The sequence below is a fragment of the Cervus canadensis genome, chromosome 7 (genome assembly GCF_019320065.1).
Source record: "Cervus canadensis isolate Bull #8, Minnesota chromosome 7, ASM1932006v1, whole genome shotgun sequence".
NCBI lineage: Eukaryota > Metazoa > Chordata > Mammalia > Artiodactyla > Cervidae > Cervus > Cervus canadensis.
Window position 1 is genome coordinate 59,247,529 of NC_057392.1, and position 13,229 is coordinate 59,260,757.

Sequence of the window (13,229 nt, forward strand, 5' to 3'; positions counted from 1 at the left end):
CCTAAACCTAAAATCTAAGAGGAATTTTGGGTTTTTCCCTTTCCTGGTTCCTTACTTTCAATCCATAGCCAAGTCTTGTCAGTTGTACCTGAAGAATATAGCTTCAGTCCATCCTCTTCTTTCTATCTCTGTCACCCCCTACTCCAAAGTGCCATCAGCTTTTCCTGAGCTACTGCCACTCTCCCATCTGGCCTCCCTCCTTCCACTGTTCCCATGTTTAGTCTGTTTTCTACATCACCAGAGTGACTTTTAAACATTTAAATCTAATCATATCAATGCTCTGCTTAAATCTTCTATTATTTTCCTATTTTGCATAAAATAAAATTCAAATGCCTAACCATCACCTACAAAAGCCTTTGTAATCTAGTCCCTATTTCCTCTTAAGTTCATATGGTTCATTCTCTTCCACTCAGTATGCTACAACCACCTTTTCTTGATGACCCAGTCTCTTGCTTATCTCAAGGAGTTTGCACTTTCTGTTCTCTCTACTTGGAATGTTCCTTTCAGTTCAGTTCAGTTCAGTTGCTCAGTCATGTCCAACTCTTTGCAACCCCATGGATTGCAGCATGCCAGGCTTCCCTGTCAATCACCAACTCCCAGAGCTTGCTCAAACTCATGTCCATCGAGTTGGTGATACCATCCAACCATCTCATCCTCTGTCATCCCCTTCTCCTCTTTACTGACTCTGATAAGACTGCATTCTTCTTAACCTTCAGGTCTCTGCTCTATATCACCCCCTTGAGAAGGCTTTTCCTGAGTAAGCTTTCTGAAGTAGCTCCTCCTGAGAACTCTGTTACTTTTCATCTGATTGCCTTATTTCTTTTATCCATAACACTTATCACAAATTTAAATAATCTGATTACTTCTTTGTTGACTTCTTTTGTTTTCTGTTTTTCTATTACCAAAATGTAAATTATTGGGTAAAGATTGATATCCAGCATATTATTAGTGTATGTTAAGACTTGGTAGCACCTGTAATCCATGCTGGAAAGAAAAGGAAACCTAATTCTGGGGGATAGGCAGTCACCAAGAAGCAGTAGGGTTGTAAGGTGGCAGGCTGAATCATGATTTAAGAGATTAAGTTGAAATAGGGGAATGGCAATCTAGGTCAGGTCAGTTCCCTGGTAGACAAATAGAAAAAAGTTTTCCACAGGCCATGAGACTATGTTAATTATCTTATCATGTCAATTCGATTTCTTCAAAGACTCTCTTTTTCTAGCCTTTTACGAATATTATCTTAAATATCCACTCAAGCAATAGTTTGTAATAAGAGATGAAAAGATTGGACATAAATGTGGTTGGTAGGTAGTCGTGTTTTCTACCGCATGGATAAAGAAGTGAAAAGAGCCAGTCTCAGAAAAATAGTAAGTTAGATGTTAAAAGAAGAAACTGTCTACTGGTTCATTCCCTGCCCCAGGAAAATCTAGGAGCTTTCCTGGTCATGAGTTCAAAGCGATCTCCCTGTAACAATTTCTTTTTTTATGCTTGTATCAATTTGAGTTGGGTTTTGTTAAGTGAAATAACCAAAGACCTATTATTTTTTCACTTTAAAAAATTGTTTTATTTGTCCCAAGTGGGTGCGTGCTCAGTTGCCCAGTTGTGTCTGACTATGTGACCCCGTGGACTGTAGACCACCAGGTTCTTCTGTTCATGGAATTTTCCAGGCAAGAATACTGGAGTAGGTTGCCATTTCCTACCCCAAGGGATCTTCCTGACCCAGGGATCAAACCTGCATCTCCTGTGTCTCCTGCATTGGCAAGTAGATACTTTACCACTGCACCACCTGGGAATCCCATCCCAAGTGGGTACCATTTTTTAATAAATATAGTTATTACAAATGTTTATAAACACTTCTGTAAATGGATTACTGAAGAGCTATCATGCTCATTCCTTGAAATAACTCTTCTCAAAGTATCCTGCATGTTCAACTCTTATGAACATCTTTATTATGTGTGTTTTTAAACACTTCTTCAAATGCGTTACAGAACAGCTTTCACATCCACTTCCTGAAATAACACTCTTGTCAAAGTGGCTGCACAGAACATGGGAGAGTCCTATCTAATACAGCATGTGACACAGTGTTTGGTACATAGCAGCAGCTCTCTGACAAGTGATCACATTATCATTGCTGTTAAGTGCCAGTCCATGAAAATCACACCCCCAGCCTCTTTGGAAACTCAGTGGTTAATGTGGTCGTCAGAGATATTGGTTTGGGGTGTGGGTGATAAATCCTGGCCTTAAATTCAATCCTTGATACTGGTTCTAACTACAAAATTCACCTGTTCCTACTTCTCACTCTCCTATTCGTTCATTCATCTGTCCATTCATCTATTCAATATGCCACCAACTAGGGAAAAAAGAGTTTCCTGTTAGTAAAATCATCCGAAAACAGGACACAGGGATTCTTCAGCCTCCTCAAAGCAGCCTGCAGTAGAAGAGAGAATGGATCTGGTGTTGGGGTCCTACAAAGACTTGTTAGATACTTGCATTAGTCTTCTCACTGTTGACAGTGCTTACAGGGACCATTCCTGTATGTCTGCAGCTAATGGGCATTTTACAGGCCTGAGCAGATCCATGTCCTTTCTGACCCTGCCTGACCTCACACCAGCTTCCTGGCCCCTCTGCCTTTTGCCTAACTTAATTACCTTGTAACAGCTGCTGCCTCATTTCCTGGTGCTGCCTGAAATTGGGTCTGACTTCTAGCTGGCTTCATGCTTGCAGGGATCCAAAGGGCTGGAAGAAAATTTCTGCATGTCTTTGTGGGAGTGTTTTCCCTGATAGCATGAACTCTTTGAGTTGCAGAGTATCTTTTTCATAATCCTTGCCATGAGCAGTGGCGTTTTCTGCTATCTGAGCTTACCATTGCCAGAGAGAGTTAGAGACACAGTACATATCACATAAGGAATGTGTCCTTGGATGTGGATCACTTTCGTCAGGCAGAGAACCAAAACACTACTCATTCTGCCTCTCCAGAGACTCACAGTCACGGAAGCACAGATTGCAGGGAGAAATTAAGCAGCTGCACTCATTTGCTAGAAAAATGCCCCAGCAAAGGCATTGGGCAAGGAGTGGCCCCAGGACTGTGCATGCCGCTGTAGCTGTCATCACTCAGCCTACGGGGCTGAGGCCTTTTATCAGGGCTCTGTCAGCAGACTTGGTGTGAGGTGTTGCTGGGGGCTTCTAGGGGGTGGGACAAGGGAACCGGGGAGAAGCAAGTGCTCTTGGGCCTGGGACTGTGGGTTCCTGCTGGTCCAACGCCGTTCTCAGGACAGGAGAATGTTCTTCCAAGAAGGGGGCCAGGGCTCGAGGATCCCAGGTGGGTCAGAGAGGGCAGAGCTGTTTGCTTGAAGCAGTCTGAGGTCATGTGGCCAGGGTGGAGAATCAAAACCATCCCCCAAACAAGCAGCTTCATCAGAATGGAATAAAGTTTGAAAATGGATCGAGGAGACTGGTGCAAAAGGAAGGATATGAACAGCAAGTTTAGGAAGAAGTCTCCCATCCCTTCAGGTAGGCCTTCAGGTAGTTGTACAGGGTGCATGAATGGAAGGCTGAGTCTGGAATCTGCCCGCTCTCTGCTTTTGATGTGTGAGCAGGGATGGCCGAGAAGGATCAGAGGAAACAGCAAAATGACCGTCACCTAGAGAAGCCACAAGGGCAAACAAGGCTAGTCCTTTGCCTTGTGCAGTCCATCAAATGTCCAGGTGGGCAGGAGCCACTGAGTGGCCACGCTAGGGGGCCAGATCTCGGACCCTGACTCGACCAAGGTTTTAAACTAAACTCTTTCAGTCTGTAAACCTAGATAGCTAGCACGCTAAACCAGTAGGGATAAACCACCTGCCGATTTGTAATTTGGGGGCTTTAGTCTAAGCTTGGAAAAGTTGAATGCACTGACCATAGACCAGACACCAGTGTGGTCTGGGAGAGAAAAAAGGTTTCCACTGTTCAATCAAGCTGAAGAAGGAGGTTCAAGCAGCTGATTTCCACTGTACCATTTGTCAGAAAAACAAAAGAGAAGATGGTTCTTTGAAACCACAGCTGTCTTCAAGGATGGTGAATTTTATTAAAGAAAAAAACCTTATAAAGTCAAGTCCTCTGTTGAAACAGTAATACAACCTATTTGTTCAGCAGAGCCCTTAGAAGTGTTTGCTTGAAGATGGGCCTGGGGTGACTTGGGAAGGGAGTAATGAATGGCTCATCTCAAATCAAGAGGACAATTTGGACCAGGGGTGGTGGTGGTGACTAGCAGGTGGGGAGAGGAGAAGGAGGGAGACGCACAGACAAGGCCAGGATGTCTGGGCTGGAAGTGGTCATGAGATATGCCCGGTGCCGGGCATCTGAGGGACCTTTGAGAACAGGCCGTCCACACGCACGTCAGCTGGTGTAGGGCAGCCCTGTAACATCTCCCCACCGCAGTCTCATTTTCACAATTGCTTCTCAGAGTCACAAGTGAAGGGGCTGGTTCTGGGTCAATCACACAAAATGATTTGCTGGGAATTCAAGTTCTGAGAGGCTCAAAGGCTACCAAGCCGGCACTTCCTCAGTGAAGCGACTGGCGAGTTGTGGGAACACTGACCTTGCTATTTGTCCAGGGAGGTGCTGGGCTTTATCCCAAACCACACAACTGGAGACTCTCTGCTCATTTTCCATTTCTGAATTGCTCACAGCTCAATGAAGTCATAGACTTTGAAGAGTTAGAGAGTTATTTAGCAGAAATGAGTAGTGATCTTAGAAGTTTGATGCGTTTGAATTGTGCTTAAAGTTTCTATGACTGCTGCTGCGATTTTAGGAAAGGCGTTCCACATAGTTCAGTAATTTCCCAGAAAAACTGGTTTTCTTGGTTATGAACATTAAACATAGACGTGATGTAAACGCGCTAATGCATTTTGCACCAGTGCACGGACAAGCGAGTTGGTAGCAGAACTTCAGCGTGGAACTCTGCTGAAGGGCATGCTGGGATTGAAATCCTGGCTGAGCTCCACTCCCGCCGCCGCCATGCACCCGGTCGGCTGGGGAGGAAGGGACGCCTTTTTCTAATGTGCCTGCCGAGAGGGGGCGCCTTTTCCTGAATTCACACAGGGGAGGCCTGTAAGCAGGCGATTGAAAGACCTTAGCAAATGATGCTGCACGATGTGGCCATCGCTGTCTCCCTTTGGCTTTTCAGGACGGATATTCCCGTGCAGGTGCCTGCATTGAGGGAGGCCAGGGGGAACTTGGATGTGCCTCGATATGAATTCTTGTGTATTGGTCGGTTCCCAGTTGGCTTGGGAAACTTAAAAATATTTAGCAGACTTGTTATTTAACTCTGAATGGCAGACTACTAGATATCCCTGAATTAGCATGAGCTTGCTTTTTCAATGCATTACATTTTCAAGAGCTTAAAGATAAAAATGTATTATGTCCACGTGGCAGTCTCAGGGTCTTTGGAGTTTTGTAGGTGAATAGGTGCCAGTGGATACCTGGCTGTAAGCTCCATGAGGGGCTGGGCCTGGTTCTTTCATGGTCAGTGCTGCACGTCCTGCTTTTAGTACAATGCTTGCCATAGAGTATGTAATCAATAAATACATCTGAATTGAAGGATGCATAAATGGTGCCCCATGGAAGTAGATCAGAGCAGAGGAGAAAAGATAAACTTCACATAGTGGCTGATCAAGTGAAATCCACATTTATTTGGAGCACATCTTAATCCCTTCTTTAAAAGGAATTTTCAGGGAGCTGGGTTTGCATTAGTAGTAGTGAAGGAAGAAACAGACAGAACAGGCTCCATCTTGAAAGCAGGATTCCATCTCGGGCTGGACTGTGGACTTTGAGCTATATGCCCAGTATCTATGGAAACGACATACCAACTGGAAAACCAGACCCCCCCCCCCCCCGACCCCCCCCTGCCCCCGCCCCTCGGCCCACAGATGGAAGAGCCCAGGGCTCCTACCTAGACTCTCCGACCTAAAAGAATACCTAATTATCTGTGTAACCAAATAGAATCATAAATTCTATTATGCTTATTGGGGTATGACCACAGGCCTATTGATAATTATCCACTGTTAACTACCTAGGCTTAAGGCATACGAACCACAGGTTTAAGGCATACAAATCACAGGTTAACTTTGATTGTATCTTTCTTTTCCTTTGTTCAGACTAGTTTCAGAGAATTTGGGGAGGGGGGGTGTCGAGCACGTACACTTAGGGTATATAAGGTTTTCACAAAAACTGGTCGGGGTCCTTGGCTAAGAGGAGATTCTGCCTTGGGCCTGCCGGTGTAATAAACTTCACTATCTGCATTGTCCTTCTGAATGAGTTTGTTTCTACAACAGTAGAGCTAAGAGTAAGATTTTAGAAAATTACATGTTTTTAAGTATTTAGCTCTGAGCATCAAAGTATCTTTATTGATGTTAGAACTGTCTGAGAAATGTGTGACTAGGGCATTCAGTATTTTATCAGATTTTATTGAGTATGTGCTGTGGTCCAGGGGATCGCAAAGAGTCAGACACGACTTAGTGACTGAACAACAATTGAGTATCTACTGTGCCCAATGCTAGGGAGATGCACGTGTCCAAGGCAGAGTTTCCACCCTCACACTGCACACTGGTGTAGCAGAGGAATGGACACTAGAACAGATGTTTCCAGTAATGGGTGTCTAATGCCAGGGCAGAAACGCCCAGGGTTCAATGTGAACAAACAAGAGGCCCATCTTACCCAGCTTGAATGGAATGAGGGACGGCCTCCTGGAGGAAATGGCTTCTTTGAATCTCTCTCAACATACACGGTTCCTTTGAATTGAGTGGGCTGTGGCTTTCCTATTCACTCAGTCTTCAGAGGTGTAGTCCCACTAGAGGTTCTGCCTGGGGCCAACACTGATTCTTCTGCAGTTGCTGCTTGACCCACTGTAGAGGAGACCAGAATTATACTTAGATGTTTTCCTCCCAAAAGATGCCAAAATTTGTTGAACAGAGCCTTGTACATAGGGATTTCTGAGTTAAAAATAATATCCACTCATTTAAATGATCTAGCCATAACGTTTTCTGATTCTAAGTTGGCCGTATTCTCAGATTAAGACTTCTGATTTGATGTTGTGAAGCTTAGAATTTTCCTTTCCAGAATAAAAATTCAAATAACTTGTGTTCCATTTCTTAGTGTTTAATTTTGAGATGAATAACAGGTCAACATTACAAAAAAAAAAAATGGGACCCTCTTTTCTAGCTGATGGTAGCAACATAAAGAGCAAAAAATAGGTTTGGGTTTAGAAAGTATCTAACAGTTGAGTAACAATGGTCTCATTTTAAATAGAGTTCACAGTACATATGTAATTATGTGTTGCATACACCCACATCCTGTTCTCACTAAGGATGAATTTTGGAGGGGAGCAAATTTAAATTTATCAGTTATTAAAATGAGAGGCTAATAATACTCTCATTTATAGCAGGTGGTACTCAAGGCACTTATTGGTTGATTCATAGAGAGCTCGGCTGCTTGGAGAGGTGGGACTGTGGTCACTAGTTGAAGTGGGAAAATAAGACATGATGGTTTACAAAGAATCCAGCTACTTAGAAATCATCTCAAAAAAAAAAAAAAAAAAAGAAAGAAAGCATCTCCATCGGGATGACTTGCACAATTCAAACTCAGCCCTAAACCTAAACCCATCTTCTTCTGCCTTAAGCCTGCTTTGCCTCGTGTGCCCCTATCCTGGCAAAGGGTATCACCATCAATCCAGTTGCTCCAAGTAGAAGCTTTCATATTTTCCTTTATTTCTCCCGTTTCTTCTCCTTGCCCCTCATTCCTTATTTCTAATCAGCTTTCAAATGCTGTGGGCTCTACCTTTCATATATTACTTGAGTCCATCTACTTTTCTCCATCCCCATGACATTTCTTTATCTCAGACCTTCATCAGCTCTCACCTGGCTTTTGCTGACAGGTAGCAGCTTTTCTCGGAGAAGGCAATGGCACCCCACTCCAGTACTCTTGCTTGGAAAATCCCATGGACAGAGGAGCCTGGTAGGCTGCAGTCCATGAGGTCGCTAAGAGTCAGACACGACTGAGCGACTTCACTTTCATGCACTGGAAAAGGAAATGGCAACCCACTCCAGTGTTCTTGCCTGAGGAATCCCAGGGACGGGGGAGCCTGGCGGGCTGCCGTCTACGGGGTCGCACAGAGTCGGACACGACTGAAGTGATTTAGCAGCAGCAGCAGCAGCAGCAGCTTTTCTGATTTCCCCACCTCCTCTCTTACCTCACTCCCAAACGTCCCCCCTACCACATCCAGAGCTGATCTTCTTTCTTTTTAAAAAACAGTTATTTATTTACTTGGTTGCACTGGATCTTAGTTGCTGCATCACGTGGGATCGTTTGTGCACACAGATTCTCTAGTTGCGGCACACGGGCTCAGTGGCTGAGTACAGGGGCTTCGTTGCTCCACAGCGTGTGAGATCTTAGTTCTCTGACCAGGGAGCAAACCTGCATTCCCTGAATTACAAGGTGGATTCTTAACCACTGGACCACCAGGCAAGTTCTGAGAGCTGATCTTCTTAAAGTCCATGTCTTACTGTCCCTCACTTGCTTAAAACCCTTCCGTGGTCCTATACTATCACCCAGATAATGTCCAGGGTCTTGTGGCTCACAGAGCCCTGCAGGAACAGGCCCTGGGGAATCTCTCCAGCTTTGCCTGTTGTCACCTTAACTTCTACACCACAGTCACCCTCCTTCAGTTCTTCAAAGACTCCTTGCTCCCTCTTGCCTTGAGGCTTTTTCTCAAGTTCTTGCCTATGTTTGAAATGCTTACAATCTCCTACTTGTCTTTCAGATTTCACCTCAAACATGACTTCCTCCATGGAAGTTTTCTCTTCCTCAGGTCCTCATCCGGTTTCCCTAATACAGGCTCCCACACCTGTGTCAGGGAAACCCAGACGTGAAAGATCCGCCATGGCCTTTTTTTGTGTTCTCATTGCTTGTCATTGAAGGCGGGACTCTCTCTGTCTCAGTGTTATATCTCCAGTGATTACCACGTGGCCAGTGCTCAGTCAATGCTTGTGTCTAGATCCTGGGGGTCCAAAAGGGATGATTGCGGGTGGAGAGATTGGATAGAAAAATATATTATGATTTTAAAAAACTTAAAGGAATTTTGTTCCCAACTCTGTCTCTATTCATTGCAGTTCTGTCCTCCAAATGCCATAAAGTTTTGATGAGTGTGTGTAATGGGACAACCTGGGATGGTTAAAAAAAGCCCCAGACTCAGGCAATATTTGTTGAACTCTTGTGACATCCCAGGCTGTGTCTCAAGCACAGTATACATATTAGTTTAATCCTTAGAACAGTTCTATGGAGTAAGTACTATTAATTTCATTTGGCAGATGAGACACAGACAATCAGGTCCCAGTTCAAATCCATGTTCTGTCTCTTACTAGCTGTGTGACCTTGGGCAAATGACCTCTCCTTCTGAACTCTCACAGCCTGAACTACAAAACGGAAACAACACTTGCTAACAACTTGACTTCCATTTTTTTCATTTTCTCACACACCACACGTATTACACACTGGCCTTCTGTAGCTCAGTTCTGAAGGCCACCAGTACAGCGCTGTATATTAGTGCACAAAAGAATGTGAGCTAAGGCACGGAGATGTTCCAGCCCATCAGCTGTCAGTACAGTTTTAGCAGCATAGCCAGTATGTTTGTTCAATTAAATATTTTATTGCAATTCTTCCTTTTATATTATAAAATGTGTGGAAAATGAAAATACAAGATCTGATGCTAGTGATTAATAAGTAGCAACTATTCTGCACTTTGTCAGTCTTTAAACTATGATCTCTCAGCTTTCAAACCCACTCTTCTATATTCTGCTTTGTGATACTGGGGCTGGGACTGTACAAGCCACATTTTTTCTTGGCCAGCTGCTTCCTTTTAGGCTCTGTCCATGAGGGATGTTGGGGAGACTGCAGGGCTAGATGAGGAAGAAGAGACATTTTCCTCTTTGCTTCTGGTTTATTTCTGGCTGGCATCCTGTTCCTGTCGTCAGCATCCAGCAATGCTGCTCCTTCACTCTGGCAGAGGTAGTTCATTCCAGAAATAGTTTGTTACAGGTTGAGATGTGCTCCCCCAAACTCATATGCTGTAGTCCTTGCCCCGAGAACCTCAGAATATGACCCTATTTGGAGATGGGGTCTTTACAGAGGTATTCAGGTTAACATGAGGGTGGGCTTTTTAATTCAATATGACTGATGTGCTTATAAGAAGAGGAAATTTGGACACAAAAATATACGTAAAGGGAAAACAATGTGAAGAGACACAAGAAGACCATCTATAAGCCAAGGACAGAGGCCTTAAACAGACCCTTCCTTCACAGAGCTTTCAGAAGGAGCCCCAGTCAACACCTTGATTTTGGACTTTTAGCCTCCAGAATGTGAGACAATACATTTCTGTTAAGTTACCCAGTTTGTGGTGCTTTGCTATGGCAAGCCTAGCAAGTAACATACAGTTCAGTCCAGTTTGAAGCTTTGCCAACTTGCAAAGCCAACATGGTGTCCCTGAAGAGATACCAGCACTGTTGGCTGGCCCTGCTTCCTCCGAAGTCTGGGTCCCGGTCCACTGGGACTCACCTCCAAATCCCTAGTCATCTAGTGTTGGTCGCTCAAGTCATGTCCGACTCTTTGTGACCCCATGGACTATAGCCCACCAGGCTCCTCTGTCCTAGGAATTCTCCAGGCAAGAATACTGAAGTGGGCTGCCAGTTCCTCCTCCAGGGGATCTTCCTAAATTTGAATAATTCCAACCTCTTCCCTTGGTTCTCCCAGCCTAGGAACTGCTTTCTGCCATTACTTCCTCTCTGAGAGCTTAGTAATCTCTTTTTGCCTTTAGTTAGCAATTCTTTATTATCTAGTTAAACATTCCCTGTATTAAATTCTTTCTGTTAAAATGACAAAAGCCTTGTGGGCATGACCCTGGCTGCCTAGCTGGGGAGGTGGGGCTGCTGTCCCAGTGGGTCTGGAAGGCGGTGCATCAAACCAAAGAGTGTTATTCTCGAGACTTATGATCTAATAGAATTTGCCTTGTTGGGTTGTGATGTCTGGGGGGATGTATCACCCCTTCCTTCTTTCTTATTTCTCCTTTTTGGAATGGAAAAGCCTGTCTCACCATTGTATTTGGAAGCACTTAACTTGCCTGGTTTTACAGGTTCACAGTTGGAGAGCTGTTTTGCCTCAGGACGAGTCCTACCTCTAGTCTTACCTACATCTGATTTTGATATTTAGAGTTTGGACTTTAGACTTTAAAATTGATGCTAGAATGAGTTAAGGCTTTGGGAGCTGTTGGGATGGAAAGAATGTATTTTTCATGCAATAAGGACATGGATTTTGGGGGGTGGGGTGGGCAGGGTTGGAACACTATGGACAGAATTGCATCCTCACAAAATTCATATGTTGAAACCTCTAATCCCCAATGAGACTCTCACAGAGAGTATGACAGAAAGATCCTTCCTGGCATAACCCTGTATTGCTACTGCTAAGTCACTTCAGCCGTGTCCGACTCTGTGAGACCCCATCCCTGGGATTCTCCAGGCAAGAACACTGGAGTGGGTTGCCATTTCCTTCTCCAATGCATAAAAGTGAAAAGTGAAAGTGAAGTAGCTCAGTCATGTCTGACTCTTCTCGACCCCATGGACTGCAGCCTACCAGGCTCCTCCGTCCATGGGATTTTCCAGGCAAGAGCACTGGAGTGGGGTGCCATTGCCTTCGAGTAGCAGTAGCAGTAGCAGCAGTAGTGTTAGGTACCTCTAAGAGAGTACCTCAGACTGTACTAGGTACCTCTCCTCCAGTGCCAGAGACAAGAATCATAGAACTCATTAATACAATTGCAGAGTCGGACATGGCTGAGCAGCTCAGCCCTCAGCACTCAGAGACAAAGATGGCAACTTCTGAAGCAAACAGTGCGGTGGACTTTGTTTTCTCATTTGAATATACATTGACTTAAGCCCATTTGCTGAGAGTTTAGTTGCTAAGGAAAAGCACTAAATAGAGGAACAGAATAAAATGTTGAAGATATATAAAGATTGGATCTAAAAGGCTTCATGTAATTTCGAATGTCTGATTTTCTCACAGTAACCTGCATGTTTCGCACACTCCTTAGAGATTTTCTGTTCTCATGTTGGTCTCCTTAGACTAGGAGCTCCTTGAGGTAGAGTTGGGGGATATTTAGTCCTTTCTGTATCCCCTAGTGTCCATTACTGTGGCTGGTTCATACTTGACATTTAATAATATTGATTAAACTTGAACTTAATTCTGGAAAAGGGCCAATTTCAGCTCCCCATCCTCAGTGTCATCTTGGATCTGTCAATGACCCAGGACAGAGCCTCCAGGGAAAGGGGCAGCCTAAATGTGCAGAGAAATGTACTTTGTCGACTTCAGACAAAGAAACGACTTTCCGTTAAGGTGGATTATTTTGAGAGCGCTAGACATAATTTACATATCAGTCAGTCAGGCAGTGGCCAAATGGTTCTCATGTCTGGAGGGAATTTATGTCTCTGCTCTTCTATGCTTAGGGTTTGAAACTTTCCTTATTTAATAATAGTTGTTACTTATTTAACACTAACGTATGTCAGGTTCAGTGCTAAGGACGTTACAAAATTATCTCTCATTTGATAGCCACAACAATGCTATAAGATAGGTAACCCATTTTACAGGTGAAGCTGAGGCTCTGCAAAGTTAAGCATATTGTCACTGCCACACTGAGAAATGCAATAACTGGAATTAAAATTCAGGTCTTTCTGACTTCGGTTTGGTCCTTTCCAGTGGTCTTCTGTTCTCCTGTTCAAGCAGAACCCCTAGACAATTAAGATGGGGTTCTACAGGACCCCTAAGCTCCTTGGGTAGATCTCCTGATGCTCTCCACACTAGGATCCTTTCTCCAGGTATAAGCCCTCAAATTCTGTTATTTCTCTGAGAAAGTGATGGCTAAGTTCTCCAGTCCCCAGTTTAAGTTAGTATACACCTTTCCACACCTCATACTGAAGGAGGCTATTTGCAGAGGCAGCGTGAGATTCAGAAGTGAGCAGGGACTTTCACTTTTCTGTACTGTTCCCCTAAATATCTCCTGCTGTATTTGTACCTAGAAGGGTTAATAAGATGATTATGTTATGGATAAACTATTGGTTATACACGGTACCTTTCAATAATATTTTATCTTCTCACATCCACATCTTATTATATCCACAATCCTGAGCAGCAGTGTTGTTAACCCAGACTGGAGATCA

The 13,229-nt window shown here is 44.1% G+C and overlaps 1 protein-coding gene across 3 annotated transcripts in view; it reads left to right on the plus strand.

Annotated features, from left to right (window-relative positions):
- The first annotated feature begins 3,249 nt into the window (after nucleotides 1-3,249).
- KLHL6 (kelch like family member 6) overlaps nucleotides 3,250-13,229 on the plus strand; it is a 73,347-nt gene continuing 63,367 nt past the window's right edge. For 2 of the 3 annotated variants that reach the window (XM_043473597.1, XM_043473598.1), the window contains exon 1: nucleotides 3,250-3,316. The gene's annotated coding sequence lies outside the window, so the exon portion shown is untranslated. The other variant, XM_043473595.1, reaches the window with a different exon arrangement.